Here is a 22,363-nt window from a genome sequence, read left to right as displayed (position 1 = left end):
GAGGGCTAGAGTATCTCTAGGGCTGGTTGAGTATGTGGGCTCACCTTAACGCCCAGTTTCAGAAGCTCGCCCCTAACCTGCGGTACCTGTGCTGCGACTGCGCCGTCTGTAATACGAACTATACAAATTCGGGGTTTCGTCGTTTTACGCGACAAAACGTTGCCAAAACCGTGACCCGATTATGAGGTTCGCCGTACGAGATCTAAGCTCCGGATTGACGCGCCCGGGGATTGACCACAACCAGAACTTAATTTACATTGCAAGGGCGTTTCTTCATTTTTTGTTTTTCGTTCAGTTCTCATTAGAATGCAGCCACCGCGTACGGAATCGAACCTGCGACCTCGCACTCAGCAGCCGAACGCCTTAACCCCTTCCCCTGCTCGCGACCACGGTCGTGTCATCATGGACGACGGCTAGCTCATTTTCAACGCACAGTCACGAAACCACGCTGCCTGCCACGTCGACGCCACCTTGCTGCAAAACGCCACATTAGAAATAGCCTCCGAGATTTGCAGCTTGCCGTTTGATCTTGGAGGCTAAGTATATACAGGAGTTCCGTTTCCTACAAAGTTTACTAGAGGGAACTCGGGCGCTATCAGTGGCCTACGGGAGCAGGAAGCGGGGCACTTCAGGAAGCATGGGGATTTACATTTGACATGCCTTTATATTCAGTGCGTGGATTTGTCTGTACTTTGTTCTTTGGTCTTCATACGCCTTTGTGAAATTGCACGTTCATCGTTAGCGGCAAGGTGTGGCGTCAAAAATGCGACGGGTTGCTGTGGCTATGCACATGCACAGAGACTTAACTGCGTTCGCATGTTTTCAAAGATTTCATTGCTCGAGATTTTGGAAAAATAAAGAATGATTAACGCCACATACACGCACATTAAACAGATCCATGTAGTAACCAACATTCTCACGGCAGCTGAAATATCGCAGCGCCAGAGTTCGTTCTAGTGCCTGTAAGGAACTCTGCGACAGCTATTAAATATACGCAGCCATTTGGCAGCACGAAGCGGCTCGGTGCGATGGCATTAAATGCCGTCCATTCGCAATTCCGAAGTGTTCGCAAATATTCGCAATTATTAACGATTACCTACGTGTTTCTTTTTTTCACAGTGATCACACTAGGATAGTGCAAGTAACAACCAGTAGAGCCAACAGACAATAAAGAATAGAACAGTTTTAATTGAAATTTCGAGCGAACTAAAATCGAATTTCCACTGGTAGAAAGAGAATCTGTCTTCTGTAGAAGCCGAACACACGTCCGCACAATGCGTGCGATCGTCTACCGATCTAATTCGAGACGCATAAACTATCTACACAATCCCCAGCCCTTTTCTTTTTGTATATGCTCTCAGCACATTTATTGTACCCATATCGCACATGGAAGTCCAACAACAACAAATCAACACACAATCACAACACATTAATAATACGTTGGCAAATGAACACAACAATACAAATGTTATTCTCCAGCAACCAGTGTAAAACATGAGCTGAAAAGAGTTCGCTCCTGAAAAGTGCATATTTTACTCATTCCTTCATGAAAGCGATGCAAGCTGAACCGAAAACTTAAAATCGATGGCGTTGCGGACTTTGTGTTCTAAGATAACAAGACAAAAAAAAAAGAAGAGTAATCGAACAGAACTGCGATAAAATTAAGTGTGCATAGCGTTTACAAGGAAGGAGCATCTGTATATTGCAGAGTATGAACAGAACATGTGAAGTAGACTGACAATGAACGATGCAAGTTTATTACAAGCCCAAAAAAAGCAATCAAATGCGGGTCGAATGCCGTTGCTAGGTAATCGAACAGAACTGCGATAAAATTAAGTATGCATAGTGTTTACGAGGAAGGAGCATCTGTATATTGCAGAGTATGAACAGAACATGTGAAGTAGACTGACAATGAACGATGCAAGTTTATTACAAGCCTAAAAAAGCAATCAAATGCGGGTCGAACGCCGTTGCTGGGATCCCGGCGGTGTTCTTGGACGGCGTGAGTTGAGGGGGTTGTCGCCACAGCTGACCACAAAAACCAGCACTGTGATGCGGTGGAGCAAATGCTGGGCAATTTGGGGAGAAAAAAAGAAAGAGCGAGAAAAGTGGACGCAACAGCTGAGGATGTTGAAAGGGATGAAGTGGGTCGCCGTGTGCATCCACCTTGGAATCTGCAAAGATTAAATAGAGTAAGAGAGACACGGCTTTTTGAAGGGACGACGTACAGAAAAAGAGATGTTGCACAAACACATTGTATAGGATACTCCTTGCGTCATAAATCGTAACGATGAATAACCGTACTTCACTTGAAGATACATACACAAGTAAAAGAGAGAAAAAGAAAGAAAGCAAGGATCGGGGGCTGGCAATAACAACCGGAAGGGGCACAGCGACTGCCTCTTCTTTCGGAAAGAGGGGACAGACAGACAAATGGAAAATATAGAGGAGGGAACTACGGAGGAAATGAAAAAAAAAAGGGGGGGTCTAGTGCACTAGCCTGTTCATTACATTCCAGTGCTATCATTTTTTTTTTCGTTTTCAGCCTATAGGGTCCACTGGTCCTATAGGGTCCGCCCCCACCGAAATGCGGCCGCCGGGGCCAGTGGAGTCGATTCCGCGACCTCGTGCTTAGCAGCACAACGCCGGGACCCACTAAGCCATCGCGGCGGGGTAACAATGCTACCTAAAACAATGCAACAACATTCAAGAGAATAACGATTGACCAATTTGATTTTTGGCAACAATACCAAACCCGAAGGAAAAACACGGCATTAATTCGCACATGACGATAACTCGCGCAGCTAACAAATGCACTCGTCAACCCTCGTCTCGACCACTCGCACTTACTACATGCTTTGGAAGCTGAAGGCGTTCGAATAACGAGATATTCCGCTTCAGAAGTAAAACATTAGCAGCGCGAAACTTGTGCGAAGTAGCCCTTTACGCTTTCGAAGCAGACACAAATTGCCGCAGGTATATCACAAGGGATGTTCGAACAGTGGTGTCTTCGAGCCGAATACAAGTGTTTCAAATATAAGTGCCTAGAATGTAATAATCGGGGATATTTTTTTTTAAGTATGTGCAGTCTGAAGCTTAGTTCAGCGGGGCAGCTCGTAAACTTCGTAAGACCACCACAGCTCCTGGTTAGCTTACGTAATGTCCATTCTTCACGAAAGACAGACTCTAAAGATTGTAACAACTTCATGCATTTGGATGTAACCGAATGTTGCAGGAACCCGAATACAAGGTTACAGAATAGTAAAGTTCGTTTACAAACAGAAGAAGTCGACTTGTTTTCGACATTCCTAATGTCCGCACAGCCCTATTTCATAAGCTTGCTCTAAGCCACAGCGCAACGGTGCTGTTTCAATATTGTACCTTGTGATCATGGCAACTCCATAAATGACACACAGTGTGGCTCTTCCACCCTTCGCGCGCACTAAGTCACGTGAAGAGAACGGTGTACTCGGCCGTACGCAGGGGCCAAGGACATTTGACTCGGCAATATTTTTTAGATGGGCATATTAATACTCTCTCATGCCCTTCCAGCATATATGCTGGAGCGAAGGACATTAGAAAATTTCCTAGCCAGCGTTGGCAGGCAACCACTGTCGGAGGGAGCTATCCTCAGCCCATGGCCTGACACTGCAACTTCAATGCGTGCAACTAAAGTGTTGTTTAAGTTTCTGCAGGACACCAAGCTTGACGAGCGGCTCTAGCAAGACAGCTATCTCATATACACAAGCACTCACCACTTCTCTTATCATCATCATCCATCCCAGTACTTTCACTCCCCTTCCCTACTCTCTCCAGTGCAGAGTAGCAGACTAGAGCGCAGTAGCTCAGGTCGACCTCTGTGTCTTTCCTGTCGATAAATTCTATCTATCGCATGCTCTTAGAGCACACGTGGCATTGCCATTTTTCGTCGCTGCCACGTACACAATTTCATCGCGATTGTTTGTTCCTTGTTCATCCGTTTTGTAGAACCTTATGCATTTTCTGCCTGCACGACATTTGACTCGCCCGTTTTTCTTGGTCCGAGCACGGGCGTCAAGCAAATAGTTCGCATTCGATGCTCTCCACAGCGAAATTCGTGGTCTCCAACACTGCAGAGAGACAATTTTATCATGGGAGCTGAAGTATGTTCTTTCCCCTATCGAAGGAATGCGCAGTTGTCTTGTATAAAAGAATGGCAGAAGCGTAGATGTCTTGATCGCGTCCTGGTGTCGCGCCTACGTTATCGCAGCAAAGATAAACGCAGCTTGTTCGGAATGAAACTGCGGCGGCATCTTTCAGAAATGCCACTTGAATAAAGTGTCAATAGCTTTTCGCATTGTTTGAACGAGACATTGAGAACCGTGCGCAGAGGGAGAGAGTGGCTTGTGTCGCACGTGAGGATAGCACCGCACGCCTTGCGACATTCCGAAACGGGAAGGGCTGGATCGCCTGGACACGTGAGCCGGTGTGTGCCTCAAGTGAATGACCAAGCCAAGGCCTGCCGAATGGACGTCATTTGGAAAGCAGACGATAAGATAACGGGTTCCAGTGCGTATAGAGATATGACTGTTGTAGGAGGTGAACGTCGTATTCATTCGTGATAAGACATACGAGACGGAAACGGAATAAAACTCGCCACGTGGCTTGCGGACAGGTATTGGGGTAAAGCCGAACTTATTGAAACTGCAGTTGACAGTTGCGTAGTTCCCATGGTAACAAAGCACAACGCTTAAGCACCGCCATTAGGTTGTGGCTTGGAGCAAGCCCATGAAATACGGCTGTACGGACATTAGGAATGTCGAAAATAAGCCGACATCTTATGTTCGCAAACGAAATTTGCCATTCGCAAGCTTTCGATCCGAGTTTCTGCCACGTTCGATTATATCCTTTTCCTTCTTCGTTTCTTTCTCCCTCGAGACAGAACCAAGCATTGCAGCTGTCTTACGGATCCGTTAATATGTGCGCGCGATGACTACAATAACTTAAAATACAACGAATGGTAAATTATTAAAAAAAAAACAAGGTCCTAGAAAGCCTGGAAAGTGTGTACCTTGAGTCAATGCCTTATTTTGCATCCTCCTTTTCCAGAGGTCAGCTTTAGGACTATTATACACACCTCTTCGAATAATTACATTTCGAAGTTTCGATACTGCTGCATAAAGTGTGTGTCACGTTGAAACGCAAACTGTAACACAGCACAAAATGTTCGTTGCAAGAACATTTACTACGAGCAAGGCGCACAGAAAAGATAGATAGATAGATAGATAGATAGATAGATAGATAGATAGATAGATAGATAGATAGATAGATAGATAGATAGATAGATAGATAGATAGATAGATAGATAGATAGATAGATAGATAAACGAGGGAAAGGTAGGGAGGCTAACCAAGGACGTGCACGGTTGGCTACCCAACGCTTGGGGAACGGGAAAGGGAAATAATGCCTATTCATTCCTAATAGCGATGACTAACAGTGCGGCGTGCCCATCCTTTGACAGTCAACAACGTTCGCTGAACAAGCTAAACTCAACCTGTTAGATAATAGAGCGCTCTCGGAAGAAGTGATCCCAAGATCATGGCCTATGTATTCTTGCATGCAAAGGGCCGCAAAAGCCTTTCTGCACTTTGTCAGCGATGCTGGATTGTATGAACTAATACGGTGCTTATGTGGTAAAACTAAGGGCTTCTAAGAAATTTCGAATGCACATCATCAAGGGACGTCTTTGTACCATTTCGAAGACAGTCTTTTAACTTTGCCATGGTCGTTATTTCTATATAATACGCAGAAGGTGTAGTCTATCAAATTTCTTTAAGGTGCGGAAAAGTGAACGTTAGCCAAACTGGGAGATATTTAACAATATGTTAAGGAAGCACGTAAACAACGTAACAACCGCGCGTGAAGGAAAAGATTTTGAAGATTTTCTGGCAAGTCATTGTCTGGCTTGCCACGACGGTTTGGGCGACCTTGAAACACTTCGATCCGTTATCAAGAATAGCAAAACGCATGCGACACGGGAAATCGCAGAATCTAAACGTATTTCTATAGACTTGTGGTGGGATGTGTCAGCATGGCCCCCGTCACGCTTTCAAAGCGCTGGCATATTTGCGCTTGCGCAGACAACTCCCGACTCGGACAGCCCGCATACATTCGTGAATCATTCACAATAATGTTAGAAGTTCAGCGCTCTATCGTCGTTGTCGTCGTTTCGTGGGTGTCTTTTTTTTGCGCTGTCGCCTTTTCAAATATGTACCAACACGTCCAATTCGCCACAATAATGGTTTGTAAGCATTTGAAACGAACAGTAGAACGGGTGAAACGGTTATTTACTTCGGAAGTAAATCAACATTTCGCAAGTTCGTCTGTTCATTTCAAATTCGGGCGCCACAACTTTTAAGAACTTACAGAAAAACTATACCTTATGCAAGATTATATATATATATATATATATATATATATATATATATATATATATATATATATATATATATATATATAGACGGGTACTAGGGTACTGCACGAAATAGAGGAACTCACAAACGTACCACATCTTGGAGGAACCTTTTGGCAGCAGGTATCTCAACGGCAGATCACAGAATGGAGGAGGACAATGCTTTTGGACGTCCTACCGGTTACACCAAACAAGGAACATCGGGAAACTGGAATTCTAGAACTACGGAGATAGACGCCGTCATGCCATCGAAGACTGGAACGCTGCGCAAAGAGGAAGGGATGAAAGTAAAAAAAAAAAACAAAAGAACACGCACACACATAAGCGAGGAGAGAGCTTGCATCAGCCTTGCATAAGCGTCGGCAGGCTATGCTTGTTGAGCATTTTACATGCGAAATGACCGAGTTACTTGGCGCACTCAAAAAGACTAGCTGTATCAAAGAAAACTGCTGCTCGCATCCAAGCAGACTATACTTGGCGCACTCGATATAGCTACGCGCCTTAGCGTTTGTACCACAGTTCCTCGAGGTCACTGTCATGAAGAGCGTTTCCTTAAAGCAGTAGGACAAAACCCCTTCTGGAGCACAAGATTTGCTTTCCCTCCGGCACAGCTTCCCAAGGATGTGGATGATGCTTGTTAACGTTACTGGCTATCTCGAACATTTTAATGGGACCAATGCGATTTGCTGCAGAACTGCCAAAAATGTAAGCTAAAACACTCACCAATCTTCTAGGGTGTTTGTAAAGTCTCCCCCTCTGTGCAAAAACCTTGGTAGTCTGCTCTAAACTCAAGGCTCTAAAACATGACCCATTCTGTGCGTGATCAAATATTGTATGTGCCGATGATACTGTGGCAAAACATGTAGCGAAAGGTACATGAAGGACAGTGTTATCAAACTACCAAGATCGGCTGCAACTCAATAGTTTGAACGCAAATAGCCTTTTGGGGCTCTGCAGCAAATCTTGTCGACGCAGCTGTTTCTTTAATCTTCCATCTCAGTAGCAGATTTTGATGAGCAAAGACTACGCTCGAACTGAAATTCCGAGCAAACTGACACAAATGCAGCTATCTTAAGATAGCAGCGTATGTGGGCCACTTTGAGCTCATATGTGACATTTTCGATGAGGTTAAGCCAGCAAGTACAGCAAATCGAGCGATTAGTACAGAATATAACGGCGTTGTATTCAAAATAGATTAGATACCAAGACAAAAAAATTCGCGGTCGTTAGCGACAAAGAATTATATGATGGGGCATAGGTGGCTTTGGTGAACTCATAACAATGGTAGCTGCGACAAGGCCAGTTGATATCTCTTAGGGGTGACTGGCTATCCTCGAGCTCGTATCGTTAATTTGACCCACTCGGTTTGGCCATGCATTTGACCCATTTTAACGCGATAGCGTTAAGGAGCTCGTGTCGCAGAAAAGCCGGTGTCGTCGGCGTCGGGTGTCGGCGTCGGCGGCGTTGACCGTGAGCGATAAATCACGGCAGGCGCTTCATAAATAAAAAGCAACTTCCAAGATTGGCCCGGTGAGAATCGAACCCAGGTCTCCGGAGTGTGAGACAGAGACGCTACCACTCAGCCACGAGTTCGATGCTTCCAAGCGGTGCAAACGCGCCTCTAGTGAATGCGGTGTTGCCTTCGAAACCAGCCGTGGAAAGTTATACTGCGGTGTATATCGGTAATTATGAACATGTAACGTACAGAGGTCACAATTACACGAGTTGCGAAGTGCGTTTCCGCTGCATTTCTTTTGCGCTTTCCGCACACGCAGAGCCATCTTGCGGCAAACACAGAAGACCCCCTCCTCTCAATGTACGGCGCTGCCCCGACAGGAGGCGCACCGCGCGCGCATTGGGACCGCTGCCAGGCGCGTCGCGGGACTCCCTCTCCCCTGACGACGCTTCGCCGTGCTTCCGGTTTAGATTACTATCTATCTCTCTGCCCGTGCCGATCACGACGTTCCGCAGGCGTAGATCGTTTCCCCTCCGAGACACCGAGTTCTTTGGTTCGTTTCGTTCGCTCAGGCGCACGTTTCGTTGTCGCGCCGAACGCTGCGTTGCTCGACGTTCACCGCGTGATAGGTGGGCGCTAAGTCCGATGCGGGGCGCATCGTAAGTGATTGCTGTGCCGTAGCGCATTGTCTTATACCCCTTGGCGGGTCGACGGGAACGCTGTCGCGTCCCACTCTTGTTTAAACCCGTTCCATGTCTTTGAGGTGCACCAAAAGCACATGCGTGTTCTGCAAGCACTTGCCGCACACGCATAGGTGTATTTGTGTATCGTAGCCAACAACTCAAGTCCACACGATGACCAGGTCGGGTTCATCGTTCTTCCAGAGACACATCGGTGAGCCTCAGTTCTACAGTGCACTTATAGGCTGGCGTCAGTTACGGTCATTGATTTACATATATTCAAGTTACTGTTAGTCTAAGCAAGTATCAAATCCAGTAGTGTGAAAGACATTGCATCCAAATGGCTTGTGTATGCACGCAAACTCGCATTGCATGGCAAACACTGGTGCATGGAATTAAACACTAAAAAATGCAAAGTCATGCGTGTAACTAGATCTACTAATGCAAATGTTTCATATCATCTTGATAACTTTTCTTTAGAAGTAGTATCGTCTTATAGATATCTTGGCGTCACTATATCATCAAAACTAACCTGGAATGATCACATTGAATCCATAATCGCCAGCGCCAACAAAACACTTGCATATCTTCGCCGGAATTTCTCACGCGCTCCTCAGGCTCTTAAACTTTTACTTTATAAAACACTGATTCGTTCGAAGGTGGAATACGCCGCCTCTGTTTGGGACCCTTTCCATGACAATCTAATCTACTCACTCGAAATGGTTCAAAATAACTCTGCACGTTTTATTATGTCTAATTATGCTCGAACCGCAAGTGTGACTAATATGAAATCGAGCCTTGAACTACCATCACTAGCATCTCGCCGTAAGTTTTATCGCTTGTGTCTTTTTCACCGCATATTTCAGCATCGTTCTCTACACGACGATTTCATTTTTCCTCCCCAGTACGTATCACCACGCATTGACCACCGACATAAAGTAGCCGTTCCTTTTTGCAGGACTTCTACTTTTCAATATTCATTTTTTCCCAGGACTTGTGAAGAGTGGAACCACCTACCTACCACTACTGCAGAAATTACAGACCATCAACATTTCAAAAATGCTTTAACAGTAACTAATTAGTTGTTTACCTCATGTTATTTCTCGTTTTTTTCTCTTGTTTGCTTGTGCTTGCCTGTATCATCTACTCATTTTACATTGTTTTCTAGTTTGGTGATCTGTATTCATTTGATTTGTTAATTAGAGTATATGTATTTGCATTGGTACATTATATAACTCCATGTATAAGTATCTTTTTACAGAAATGTTTTTCTTTTTGCCACTCCCCTCTGTAATGCTTCGGCCCTGAGGGTACAATAAATGAAATGAAATGAAATATATGCAAAATGAAGTAGTCCATGCGCATAAGAGGCATAGGGGTGGCCTTCACGAAAAACAGAAAATATGACAAATGCCGATCGCATGCGCACGTCATTTGAAAACTTAGTTGATATTGGAGATGCCTGGAAACTGGCCTGCAATCTAATACTGCGCGTGCAAGCGTCTGTCTAGATACCAAAAAACAAAAAAAAAAGTGAAAGCTGCCAGGAACGATAACTAAGATTGTCAGTTTAGACACGAAAGACTGAACGACTGCGCATTCGACGGTGTTTGTGGGTGGCTCGCTGCCTAAATGCGTCAAGTTTTTCGAGAGTGCTCTGTTAGCACGGCTTGACGTTGAAGCCTCGTTTTCGACGCGCTAGAATAGGTCGGTCTTGAAAGAGGGCGGTTCTACGTCTTCTCGAACAGCTCTTCAAAAGAGCTGCCGTTTCCTTTGAAAAAAAAAATGCAAAAACGATAAAGAGACTTCCTATTTCTGCATTTTCAATCGAGTCTTAATTACACAGTGATTAAATTTCGCCTCAATGTACAATCAGTAATGCGGCATTTTTTCATAAATGTATTGCAGTCATTGGTCCGAACCACATGTACACGGTAATTAGGGGCGGCAGGCATAAGGAGGAAAAGGGGAAGAAATTGGCTGAAGGCTTAGCTTGGTTAAGCCCGGAAGATTGCGAAAGCAATACCCTTGGCTGCGCCTTGGTTCGGCTGATGGTGTGGACATGGTTGCCCTTTGTTAAACTTATGGCTATACATCATCCGACGTAGCGCAAGGCAGCGCGCCGACCACTGCGAGGAGCCGAGCTGTAGCCCCATTTATCCTCCTAGCGTGACGTCACACCAGCGAGCGCCCTCTCTCGGTAGCGCCGCAGCAGCGGCGCGCAAGGCTTCGCCTCCACCATCGATGTCGCGAGCTGGGGCCCGTCTCTCGGTCTGGCGTGACGTCACACGGTCACGTGACGTGCAGCTGTGTAAGGAGGCGCCACGACCACCTTTGGGCCGAAAGTGCGAGCAGTATTGATAAAAAAAGGTACTGCATCAACATCCCCCGTCAAGCATGGCAGTGCCTTCGCTAAAGTTTTCATGTGCAGAAATACATTGCAGTCGGCACTGAATCGGAGTAACATAGGGTTAGCAGTGGGGTCAACAGACCCTCGCAGCTCAGCTGGACGGAATTGGCGAAAAAAAGGATTCGAGTGCACAAATGTGGACACCGTTGGGACAGGAGGAAGAGGTGTCGCATACCGTGCTGCAGCATCCTCGCAATGGCCGACGCCGCACCGTTCAGTAGCGCACGCCGGCGCACGATCTGCTGGCCCCAGCGTCGCGCCGTGCTCTGCCGCGTGGCGGCAGCTCGGTCGGATGCACGGCGCCTGTCGCTGGCAACCGCGGGTGGAGGCTGGCCGCCGCTAAAGCTGGGACGGTCGGCCCGGCGCTGCGCGGCCAAGGACCGAGGGGACTCCCGGAACGCGCGCGTAGCACATGTCATCGACGGCGACGACTTGGCAGGTGTAATGCGGGGACCAGCTGTCAATGAAACAGACGACGCTGTTGGAACACTAAGGCTACTTCGCAGTGTCATTTAACAAAGGCCCTCGACCCAAAGACCAAAGGCAATCGTTACCGACTAGCTCAGCTTTCGGTCGTTCAAATGCCAGTGAAGCCTCTAGCATTACCTAGTAGTACTTACGTTTCAGACAGAAACGAGGAGAGAGAGAGAGAGAGAGAGAGAGAGAGAGAGAGAGAGAGAAACTTTTATGGTCTTAACGGGTTTACGTGCAATGGTCGATGGTCGGAGCCCCCGTATTCCGAGGCCCCGCTGGCCTCGGCCGTCTGCTTGACCTGTCTTATGAGGAACGGTTGTTCAGTGGCGTAGCAACGGGGGGGGGGGTTGCAAGGGGCCAGTGGGGGGGGGGGGTCACATACGTCTGAAGACATCCGGAAATTGTTAATATCCTCGACTTCCTCGACGACACCCGGAGGGGGGGGGAGGGGGTTGACAGAAGACCTATGGGCCCCGGGTGCCAGACGACCTAGCTACGCCACTGCTATTGTCCCGCCAGGTCAGAGCTGGTTAGCTGTGCCTCCCGTTGCTCCATTGTGGGGTGCGTTTTATCAAACGGGTGTGATTCCCGATCCCGTGTAATGTGTGGTAGTGTTGGTATGCCGCCGCACCACGGGCAGTCGGGCCTGTAGCAAGATCGAATACTGGCTGCTTGCCGCACTGTAATTGTGTTAGTGCTTGTTGCTAACACCTCTTACGGCGGCCAGTTGAGGAGGAGGAGAGGGAGGGAGGGCCTTGGTATTTATACACATAAATAAGGCGAATGGAAAGTAGCCAAGAACACTGTGTGGCACGCTTAGCCATGGCCTCCGAGATCAGATCGGTTGCAGTCCCCGAGACCGTGGTTTGACCAAGGCAGCACACGACAGTTGGGAGATCTATTCCTGCTAAATCACGCTAGCTTTTTTGTTGTATACCGTGAGCATAGGCTGACGGCGATCCCGGCGATGCTCAAGCTATAGGTTCTTAGACGTTCAAAGAACGACACAGATGATAGAGCTGCAGGAGGAAACTATGCGTAAACTTGTTTACAAATGGCGACTATGTCAGCGTTCCGCCAATAGTTCGCTTGCAGTGTCCCTTCAGCGAGCATGTCCTGCGTCATTCTTTCTCAAACACGACTGGAGCCTACGGCAAGTATGTTCAGCGGAAGTCCGCGAGGTGGAGAGAGGTTCGTGAAAACGAAAAGCGTCATCCACCCCCCGACTGTATAGCCAGATGATGCAAAGGAAACCCGCTCAAATTTCTCAGAAAGTATGTAGGTTTCCCTTGTAGCATCGCACTATACATTCGGCTAGACGACAATTTGCCCTTTAACGGGAGCCTCTTATTCAGATCGACCTGATGATGATGATGATGATGATGATGATGATGATGATGCACCGCTCCAATGCGCACTATTTTTTGCCAAATCGCGCTGCTCGCGCAATCGTGCCCTTTGTGCCACAGCCGGCCAACAGACGGCGCTGCTGTGATTAAGGTGCTCGATTTTAAAAACACTTATACCTCGTAAAACAATGTCGAATACGTATATCATCAGTTCGTAATTGTTTTAAACCACAACCGTGCATATATTGTTGTATAGAATGTGTATTCCGCTTAAAATACATATTCGTTGGTCACATGTATCAAAATTAAACGAGAAAAAAAAATTCTGCAGTTAAGTGCCGAAACCAAAATCCGATTATGAGGTAAGCCGTAATGGTTACTTCCAGGTTAATCTTGCACCACCTGGGTTTAAATGAATCTAAGCGCAAGAGGGTTATTTCTGCATTTCACCCCCATTGAAATGCGGCCGCCGTGAAAGTTTACGTCACACAAAAAGTCCGGCGTAAATTATTATCAACTTTATCATTCATATATTATTACATATAAAAATTGCACCGGGAGAAGCGAGGTGTGTCTGACGGTTCACTAACTTCCATCGCGCACCAAGAATCACGATTAGCAAGGCGCAGGAAATGAAAAAAAGGAAGCTCAAAGCGCGAACGGCTATCCCAGACACTGCTAAATCGTCCCATCCTAGAAATCGCCCACACTGCTGCTTGGCTTTTGGCGATCTGACGAAAGCCGGCCAGTTCAATGTTTCACGGCCGATGGGCAATCTGTTCTACTTGCCCGCGTCACCCTGACGAAATCAAGATGTGTGCGTCATGTCCCCATCAATTACGAACACCCACTACACAACTAGTACCTTACATTTAAATTAAACGTTACATTTTGAAGTACGGTTTGAATCTGGACGTGCCGCCAAACGTTTTCAAGATCGCACGAAATCCAACTCAAGGAATAGTACCGGTACCTGATGGCAAGGCAAGGATGTCTCTCCTGCTCGGGGTCAAAACCTTAGTTGTAGCCTCGGTTCTTCCATGGCAGCAGGCATGCTTCCCGACTGGCCGGACGATAGTCCCGTGAAAGACTTTCTGCCCAGCGGCCCCGGTTTGGCTCAAGGGCCCAACGCCCCCTCAACGACGCGTTCGTCGTATCTCTGGAATAAACACGGGGCAGAAATAAGAAAGAACGAGGAGATGCCATTCGGCTACTTGGGCTCGTGATATACTTTATCTGAGCAAAAAAGAAATAAAAGCGAGCCAAAGAAACTAGGAAAAAAATCGGGCAGATTATGGAGCTGGAAGATCCGGACGGCAGAAACGTACAAGTCTCCCTTCGCCGAGCGTATACTTGATGACAAGCTAAGTCGATCAACGCTTCTCGGAATGGACTCTTACCGGACCTGCGGCGACAGCGTGCCGGGAACGTAGTTGCGTGCAGTGTCTTGAAGCCTACGTGCGGGCTGGATCGCACTGTGGCGCCGCAGTTCTGGACGCGACCAGCCGGGACATGACCGCAGGTTCAGCTTCCAGCTTCGGCAGGCCGGATGACGAAGGTCGCGCTGTCGTCGCGAATGTTTTCTCTGCTGTGATTACTACACCACTAACTACTTACTAACTACACACACATTACTATAACTACACACAGGCGAGCGAACGCGACCGCAAGGAATGCGAGTTGACTGCGTCGCGAATCGGTTCCATACTTCCGTGCACGTCTTTCCCGGCTGTTTGTCGCCCGGCAGTGAACGATGCGCGGAACTGTCGGGGGGCGAAAGAACGCGGTGTGGCGTAGGCCACGAATGATTGAAGGAGTGGGGGGGGGGGGGGGGTGAGAGAGTGAGGAGGGTTGATTGACCAACAGGGCGATCCTTTTACCTTCGTCCTTGGGGCGACTGCGACAATCTAATCTGGCTCCAGGGAGACGCGCATCGGACCTCCGTCTTTCTTTTCCTGATTGTTTTTTTTTCTTTCTGTTCTGTTATTCCTTTCTTATGTGGGGTTCGAGCGACATTTATCTTAACACACGCCCGGCCGCTGCCGCGTGCGAAAATTGCGTAGATGCGCAAAAAGACTTGCGCCCTTTTTTTCTTTCATTTCTTTTCATTTATATATCTAGTGTTTTTCCTTTGTGTGTGTGTGTGTGTGTGTGTGTGTGTGTGCCTCGTGTTCCGTAAACAGTAATGTTGCTTCGATGTATGTACACAGAAGGTTTATTACAAAGGAAAATATTTTAAGGAGGGGGTGGTTGGTGCTCCTTAGTCCAGTGCTCCACTGGCCTCGGTGGTCTGCCCGACCAGGCTAGTTTGTCCTGCCAGGTCGGAGTGGGTGAGCTGTGCCTCCCACTGCTCCATTGTGCTACTGTTGGCCTAGGAAGGTGCTTAGTGCACTTCCAGGTTGCACGCATAGCGGTGCAAAATGAATAGACTTACCATTAATCCCCACTAAAGCGAAATTTCTTTCATTCTCGTCCCAAAATAAACCCTCACTACGCATTCCGCCCACTTCTATTGGTAACCATTCTTTTTTATCGGCAAGTGAAGAATGCACCTACTTGGGTATTATTATTAACTGTAACCTAAAATTTCGTCGCCGTATAACTCTTATAAAAAAGAAGTTATCACATGGAATACGCATTCTCATTAGGGTACGTCTATTATTTTCACGACCTGTGTTGCTATCACTCTATTTCGCGTTTGTACACTCTCGTACTAATTACTGCGTTACCTTCTGGGGTAACACGTACACAACTCACCTAACGCCGATACAAATCATCCAGAACCGGGCAATTACAATAATCACGTCGAGTCCGCGCACCGTACGTCAATGCTAAACAGTTACTACAAGCAGATAACATTCTGGACGTTGCAGACCTTGTCGAGTACAACCTTGCCACTTTTTCAAACTAATAAATGACAAAATCTCGTTATCGCTAGTTCCTATATAATCTCTAACAAACCCTAACACAACACGTTTCGCGCTGCATAATAACTTCATTCTGCCCAAAGTGCGCACTAATTATGGCAAACAGACAGTTCGCTTTGCAGCATCAGCATCGCGCAAAACTCCAGAAAGCCCATCGATTTGCCATGAAACGAATTTTTTTTTGTTATGTTATGTGTATGTGGCGATGTGTACTGTATAACCCTATTTTCGTTTTAGACCTGCCGTTGTTATGTACTCCAACATGTTAAGTTCCTTTTTTTCAATTTCTGTTCTTTAAGTTCTTTTTCCTCCTCGTCTGTGTTAGTTTTGTGCAGCTTCGCAATATTCCTTACTGCCGATAAATTGTTGTCTATTGATATATTCATTTGCTTATATCCGTGTTTCATTATTTATCGTTTCTGTAGTTGTACCGATTCAGCTGCTGTTTCTTGCCAATGTAACTTTTATGTTAACCATGAACAGGAGGTCCCAATTAAGTTTTTACTATATGGCATCTCATTCTGTGTACCTCTATCTGTAAAGTATATCCTGTAATTATTATTATTATTATTATTATTATTATTATTATTATTATTATTATTATTATTATTATTATTATTATTATTTGCAACGCTTCAAAGCACAAGAGTAAACCCTCTCGCTCCCAGAGATCTGCGACGCGTATTCAGCGTTCACACTCCGTCTCATCTCGGTAGCAAGTCTAATCTTAGGCTTCAGCGTAGCCAATTTATCCGTCTATAGTCGGATACAACTTTAGAAAAAAGGGGAGGCCCCGCCCAGATGACCGAAGCGGCGAAGTCACCGGCCGTCCGGCGCATGACGTCGGTCCAGAGTGCGCGCCCATTGGTGAATGCTCCTGTGCATTCGCCTGGGAGGAGTAAACGCCCCCTTTTTTCTAAAGTTTTATCCGACTATAGTGCACCTGAACGCTGTATGCTTACATATTTCATTGTCAGAAGCCAGTAAGTAACTCGACCTCTTCGTGTAGAAAACGAAGCCCCTCCTGAAGCATTTCGAGACGTAAACCAACGAAGGGAAGTTGAGGCCACGTGGCCTCACTGAGCGCCGCTTTGATATCGTGGAAGACCAGGCTAACAGTCGATCTAGTAAGTGTACTATACATGGTGAGCTCGGCCTCTTCGTTGCTGGTGGTTGTCGGTGGGAGGAGGAGGAGGAGGAGGAAAAACTTTATTTGCTCTAATTGATTAGATATTAGCGGTGGCAGATGTGGTCGGCCATCTTCACGGTCTTATTCCCCATCTGCGCAGGGTCGACGCCCCTATTCCAGGGCACCACTGAGGGTGGCTACTCGGTGAGCGTGCCTTACTAGTCCATGCTGGGCTTTCGGGTCGCTGCTGGAGAGCACCCTCTCCCACTGCTCCGCACCGGGGTCTTTTATTTGAAGGAATTGTTGATTCTGAACGCATTCCCGTGTAATGTGGTATAAGGTGGGCTTGGCGCCGCACCAGGGGCCAATGTCTCTATTCTGGGTTGGAAACATCTTGCTTAGTGTATTTAGATTTGGGTATGTTCCTGTTTGCAGCCTCCTCCAAGAGGTTCCTTCATGCTGATTTAGGCTGTTGTGGGGTGGAGGCGGATGAGGACAGTCGATTGCGCTGACTCCGCTCTTCCCGGTGAATCCGTGCGAGGGCTTGTCGTCAGTCGGTCACGGGTGCACTTCGTTCGGTGAATAATACAGATCCCTGGTGTTACGGCACCTTTTTTGTAGAAATGCGCGGAGGTCCACAAACATAGAGCCTCAATAAAACTACAATGCGATGATGATGATAGCGGGTGAGTGAGGAAGCAGTTGCAACACGTGTCACTATACATCCATTTACCAAACTTGGGCTATCGCTAACTTCGCCAACCATTCTTTCTTCTTGGGGCGACCTCACTCGGATCCAGCCACAGGGATGCTTTTCTTGCAGTTTACAATTTTATTAGAAACAAAAAGAGTACCTTGCTGAATTTCTAAAATTACCAAGAATTTCTATTATTTCATTTCTTTACGTTAACTTATTTTATCAAAATTCTTAACAATATTTTCATCACACTTATATAAATTACAGTTCTATCGTCCCACGCTCCACTATTCAAATCTAGTTTCGCTTCACTTCTAAGCATACGGAAAACCGCCTGCTTCTTGGCCAGTCCCCCATAGTGGATATGCGCCAATGTTGAGGATACAAGACAAGACAAGCCAAGACAAGACATCCGCGTGGCTTTCGGGCAGTGATGTCCATCACGGCTGACGATATTGAATATTTCAGGGTTAATTTCTACTCGCAGCGTTCCAAAAGTAGCATACGACTTTAGAAATTGCAGAAGTACAGGTGGTTATAACCATCGCTGTTCAACACAGCCGAAGTGACGACAATAAGTTAAAAAACAATTAAATACAAAAGTTGTTCGATGCCAGGGGGATGGCCTTTATGGAAACGCATGTATGCTGCGAAGCGGTCATGCCCAAGCTAGGATGAAGCGCTGCAGTGGTGGCAAGCGTAGGCGGTAGCGCCAGACTTTTGTGTTGACTAGTTTGAGGGCTTAGTGGTTTGAGGGTAGACCTCTGTATAGCGAAGCTAACCACAAGAGGCAATCGCCGCCGTACAAATGCTGATGTCTTGCGGCGGGAGGGGATCCATTAAATGGACGAAGAAGGGAACGAAACCGAGAACGAACTGAAGGAGCCGACTCTCGTCCGAGACGGAAGGCCGTGACGAGAAAAAGAACGCATGTAGAGGCACCCGCCGCTGCCGCGCTCTGTCCGGCGGGCCCAGTATGCGCGCGGAAGCGAACGGGATTGTTTGCGCGGAGATTCCTCGCGAGTCGCGAACAATCACTCTTCGCTGCCAGCATTGTCCGCCACTACGCGCCGCCTCCCTTCTCTTCTTGCCCGCAATCTCGCTATATATACTCTTCCACTCTCCTCTCTGCGCCCTTTTTTTCCCATTCTGCTCAATCTTGGCATCCTTGTCCTCCTCACCCCTTCCCTCCTTTTTCATCATGACTCTCATCGCTCATCATTCATGGCCATGAATTACAAAACGTTTTTTTTTGTTGCTACGTGGGTATACAAACGTGAAAACAAAATGAGTGAGTAGGAAAGCAGAACATGGCCACGTGCTTCTCCGTACAGACGAATGAATATTGTGCGCCAAAGAGAGAGACGGGGCTATAAAATGCGAACTGCGGCCCTTCCTCTGTCACTCCGGGCCGATGAACTCGTAGCACATGCCCTAGAAACCCGCCCTCCGTGGTATGGTCGCTGGTTTTCCTCGCGCAGAGTTTTTGTCGCCAATGAAAGTACACTCTTCTTTCCCTGCTTTCCATGCCTTCCCCAATGACCCTATTCCCCACTTTCCTGCGTTTCCTGTTTGCGATGAGAGAGAGAGAGAGAGAGGCGAGAAAGGAAGGACAGGAAAGGCAGGGAGGTCAAGCAAACTAGCACTCGGTTTGCTATCCTACACTTGGGGTGAAGAAGAGGGGAATAGAAACAGGAAAGGAGGGAGAGAGTAAGCACTGAGTGCGCGTGGGAGGATCTACAGGTACACTATAAGTAGTCTTTTAAGCCGGCGCACTTCAAGTAGTGCACTAGGGCGCGAATCGCTTCTCGTGCCAGTGACGGGTGTGGCCACGGTCCGAGTATCTTTTTGACTCGGAGAACGGTCTCGAGTCCAGTCGGTTTAAGGTTGTCCGTAGAGAGAGGCGTTGTACGTCGTAGCGCAGGCTGATACACAATAAGCGCTGGATGCTTTTCTCGCACCTTCTTCAGACTTTCTTGTTCATCCCGTTGTGTTCTTCCCTAGACTCCTGGTCTCGTAATTTCCCCAAGCGGCCGTCATCTTTCTCGTTTAATCCCGCGACTACGTAATAACTCTTTCCACTTGTACTCCCCACCCTCCTTCCGTTAGTTTTTTTACGCGTGTACCCACACTCCTGCTTTCGAGCCATTGTGAATAAATAACCGCTACAAACACAGGACGCAGGGAGACAACACAGGGTGAACCCTCCGTCCTGTGTTTGTAGCGGTTTTTTATTCACCATGTCTTACCAACTGGCCTACAACTTTACCTTGCTTTCGAGCCCTCTATACCACCGATTTGGGCATTTTCACCCTTCACTCCCGGTTTCTCCCTTTCCCAAGTAGCTTTTAGCTACCCTCCCAGATACCTCGATCTTCTCTTTCTTATGCTTCCCTAGCCTCCCTCTGCTTTCGGCTGCTGTAGTCCACTCTCAACTTCCCAAGTGCTCTCACCCTCGCATCTCTCCCATTATGCCGATCTCCATCTCTCCCTTTGCCACCGCAACCATTGGCCGCTTCTCTGTATTTTGCGAGCGATGTCCCTCGCCCATCTCCCACTCCTTTCATCCTCCCTCCGTTCTTTCCGGATAGTGTCAATACTCTCCGCTTCCAGCTTCCCTCATCCTCCTTTCTCTTCCTTACCCGCGCGCTCCCCCGCATCCCGCTTTTCATCGCCCTCCATCCTGCTTTCCCTAGCGATGCCTCGGGAGCTAGGGCAGCGCGGCGGCGACAAGCAGCCAGTCATTCCGTCCCGAGCTCCCTAGTCGAACGGATCGCGTCCCGACGGAATTGCTCCGTGTGCTCCGCAGACTGAAACCTTCGCGTCTGCGCTTGTCTTCTGTGCTCGCTGTGTTGTTTCTTTTTTGTGTGCGCTTCAAGCGTCTCGGCAGTGACCCCCCAAAATGATTGTGAAGTGAGTGCACTTTTTACATTGGCTCGAGGCTACCTGAAGAACAATCACAGACGCTGAGCAGACGGCTCCGGATTGAATAACACGTTACGTCTGCTTATTCTTCTCTCTTGACGGTTCACACGCCGTGTTTCGGAGAGTGATTCGAACGTTGCAGAGTTTGATACCGGAGGACGTACAGGAGCGTGTGGTCAGCCGAAACGTGCTTGGCGAGGTCTTGCGCAGCGGTGTTCGCCGTGCTCGTTGTGTGATCGTTGAACCCTACAACTTCCCCGACAGTGGGCCCAGTGGAATCGGCGCTGGAGCAGAGCAGCAAGATCGAAGCCGCAGCTTCGTAAGATTGCGGTAAATGAACCGCGGCGGAATAACTTTGCGGAACACTTTACGATCAGCGTCCCGCCCCACTGAATAGGCGATTTTGGGGAACGGCCACCTTGAGGAACTTTGCAGAGACAGTGGGCCTTTAAGGTACGAAATGAATGCAATGACAGCTAATAACCTGCGTAAAACGTTGAATCGCTGTCAAGAACTTGGGCTTGGAGGGTCGATTCCCCGCTTCAACATTGCCCATCCTTAAGCGTTGCTGCGTTACACGACATCCATGCTACTCATCTGAAGATAAAAGACTAGCTAAGAAAAATGAAAACTAGCTAGAACATGCTCCCCCAAAGAAGATAGCTAAAGCTTTGACAGTCGCCCGAGAGAGTTCATCAATGAAGATGGCCACCGAGCAATGTGTGTTTTCTAAAGATATAGAAACGAATGCACTGCGCAGAATTTTATGGGACGTGACGAAGGTTTTGTCAAGACAAAAGGTGTGCTCCGTCACATGAAATAATTAGGCACGCAGCTTCAGATCCAGAAGTGCTGACGCTGCAGGCGCCGTTCAGGCTGGCAGGTTGAGCCTTGGTTCAGCTTGTGCTTTTTTTCATCCGCCATTCACAGAGGTGTCTCCGTTTTGCTTTGGGTGTGTGTTCGAACTGTCGCTTTCATTAGGGACAAATTTCATGCAGTGGAAGAAGTCAGCCTCGCACGGGATATCGAAGTGGCACCGCCTGTGCGTACGTCTGTCACAATGCTGCTGTGAACAATAATTGAAAAGTGACTTGTCAGCGAAAACTGGAACGTGAAAAAAGAGCTGAAAGGCAAAAGAAAAGTTGCGGGCTTTCTGTACAAGCCGTGGCTTGTTCATTTCGCGGTGGACGAAAAAAAGAACGACGGACTTCACTCACCATTCAAACAAGCGGCACATTAGACTTGCCTCGGCAACGTGGTGTGGTATCCGGCTTTGGGCAAAAAAAGAATTCTTGAGAAAATCCCTCAGCGACTTGGATATTCACTTATGTGCATATAGGTATGCAGGAGCTCTGCTGATGTATGCAAACGCGCCGTTCGATCGGCGGTCCATGGGTATATATAGTCCTTGAGGCAGAATCAACAGAAAATTGATCGAGCGGTTGACCGGGCGCAAATATTGGCAACTTGGCACTCTTTCGAAACTCGAAGCGCTGCAGACGGTTCATAAAAATGTCAAGGGAAATGCGACTGCCTTTCATAAAAAACCTAAATATAACGTACAGAGCAAACAGAGCTTTCTGCGCAACTTTTATGAGACTTCACAGCTAACATCGAAAAGTCTAACAGAGTGAAAAGGAAGTTTCACCAAAGTGACCGTGTTCAGGGGGGTGACATTGTATGGTCGGCAGAGGACGCCACGAAGTAGTGCGAGGGACGTTTGAAGCATTTTCGGTTAGACGCCCAAGAAAAGAAAGATATCGAATGGAGATAACTGATGTGCTGAATAAACATCAAATACACGCTAAAGACGCTTTAAGAGCATTAAGTATGATTATAAACCGTTGACGTCACTGCAGTTACAG

The 22,363-nt window shown here is 47.4% G+C and overlaps 1 protein-coding gene and 1 long non-coding RNA gene across 2 annotated transcripts in view; one reads left to right on the top strand and one right to left on the bottom strand.

Moving 5' to 3' along the window:
• The window catches only part of LOC135917429 (retinol dehydrogenase 14-like), a 134,062-nt gene that overhangs the window by 4,706 nt on the left and 106,993 nt on the right, over positions 1-22,363 (top strand). The window lies entirely within an intron of this gene.
• LOC135917399 (uncharacterized) lies at positions 1,169-14,633 on the bottom strand. The gene is made up of 5 exons (XR_010569264.1): positions 14,221-14,633; positions 13,794-13,979; positions 11,173-11,454; positions 6,546-6,714; positions 1,169-2,174 (listed from the first exon to the last, which is right to left on the bottom strand). It is a non-coding gene; the product is annotated as an uncharacterized lncRNA (long non-coding RNA).

The sequence above is a fragment of the Dermacentor albipictus genome, chromosome 7 (assembly GCF_038994185.2).
Source record: "Dermacentor albipictus isolate Rhodes 1998 colony chromosome 7, USDA_Dalb.pri_finalv2, whole genome shotgun sequence".
Lineage (NCBI taxonomy): Eukaryota > Metazoa > Arthropoda > Arachnida > Ixodida > Ixodidae > Dermacentor > Dermacentor albipictus.
Note: the sequence above shows the minus strand (reverse complement) of the source record. Positions and strands in the feature narration are given on the sequence as shown.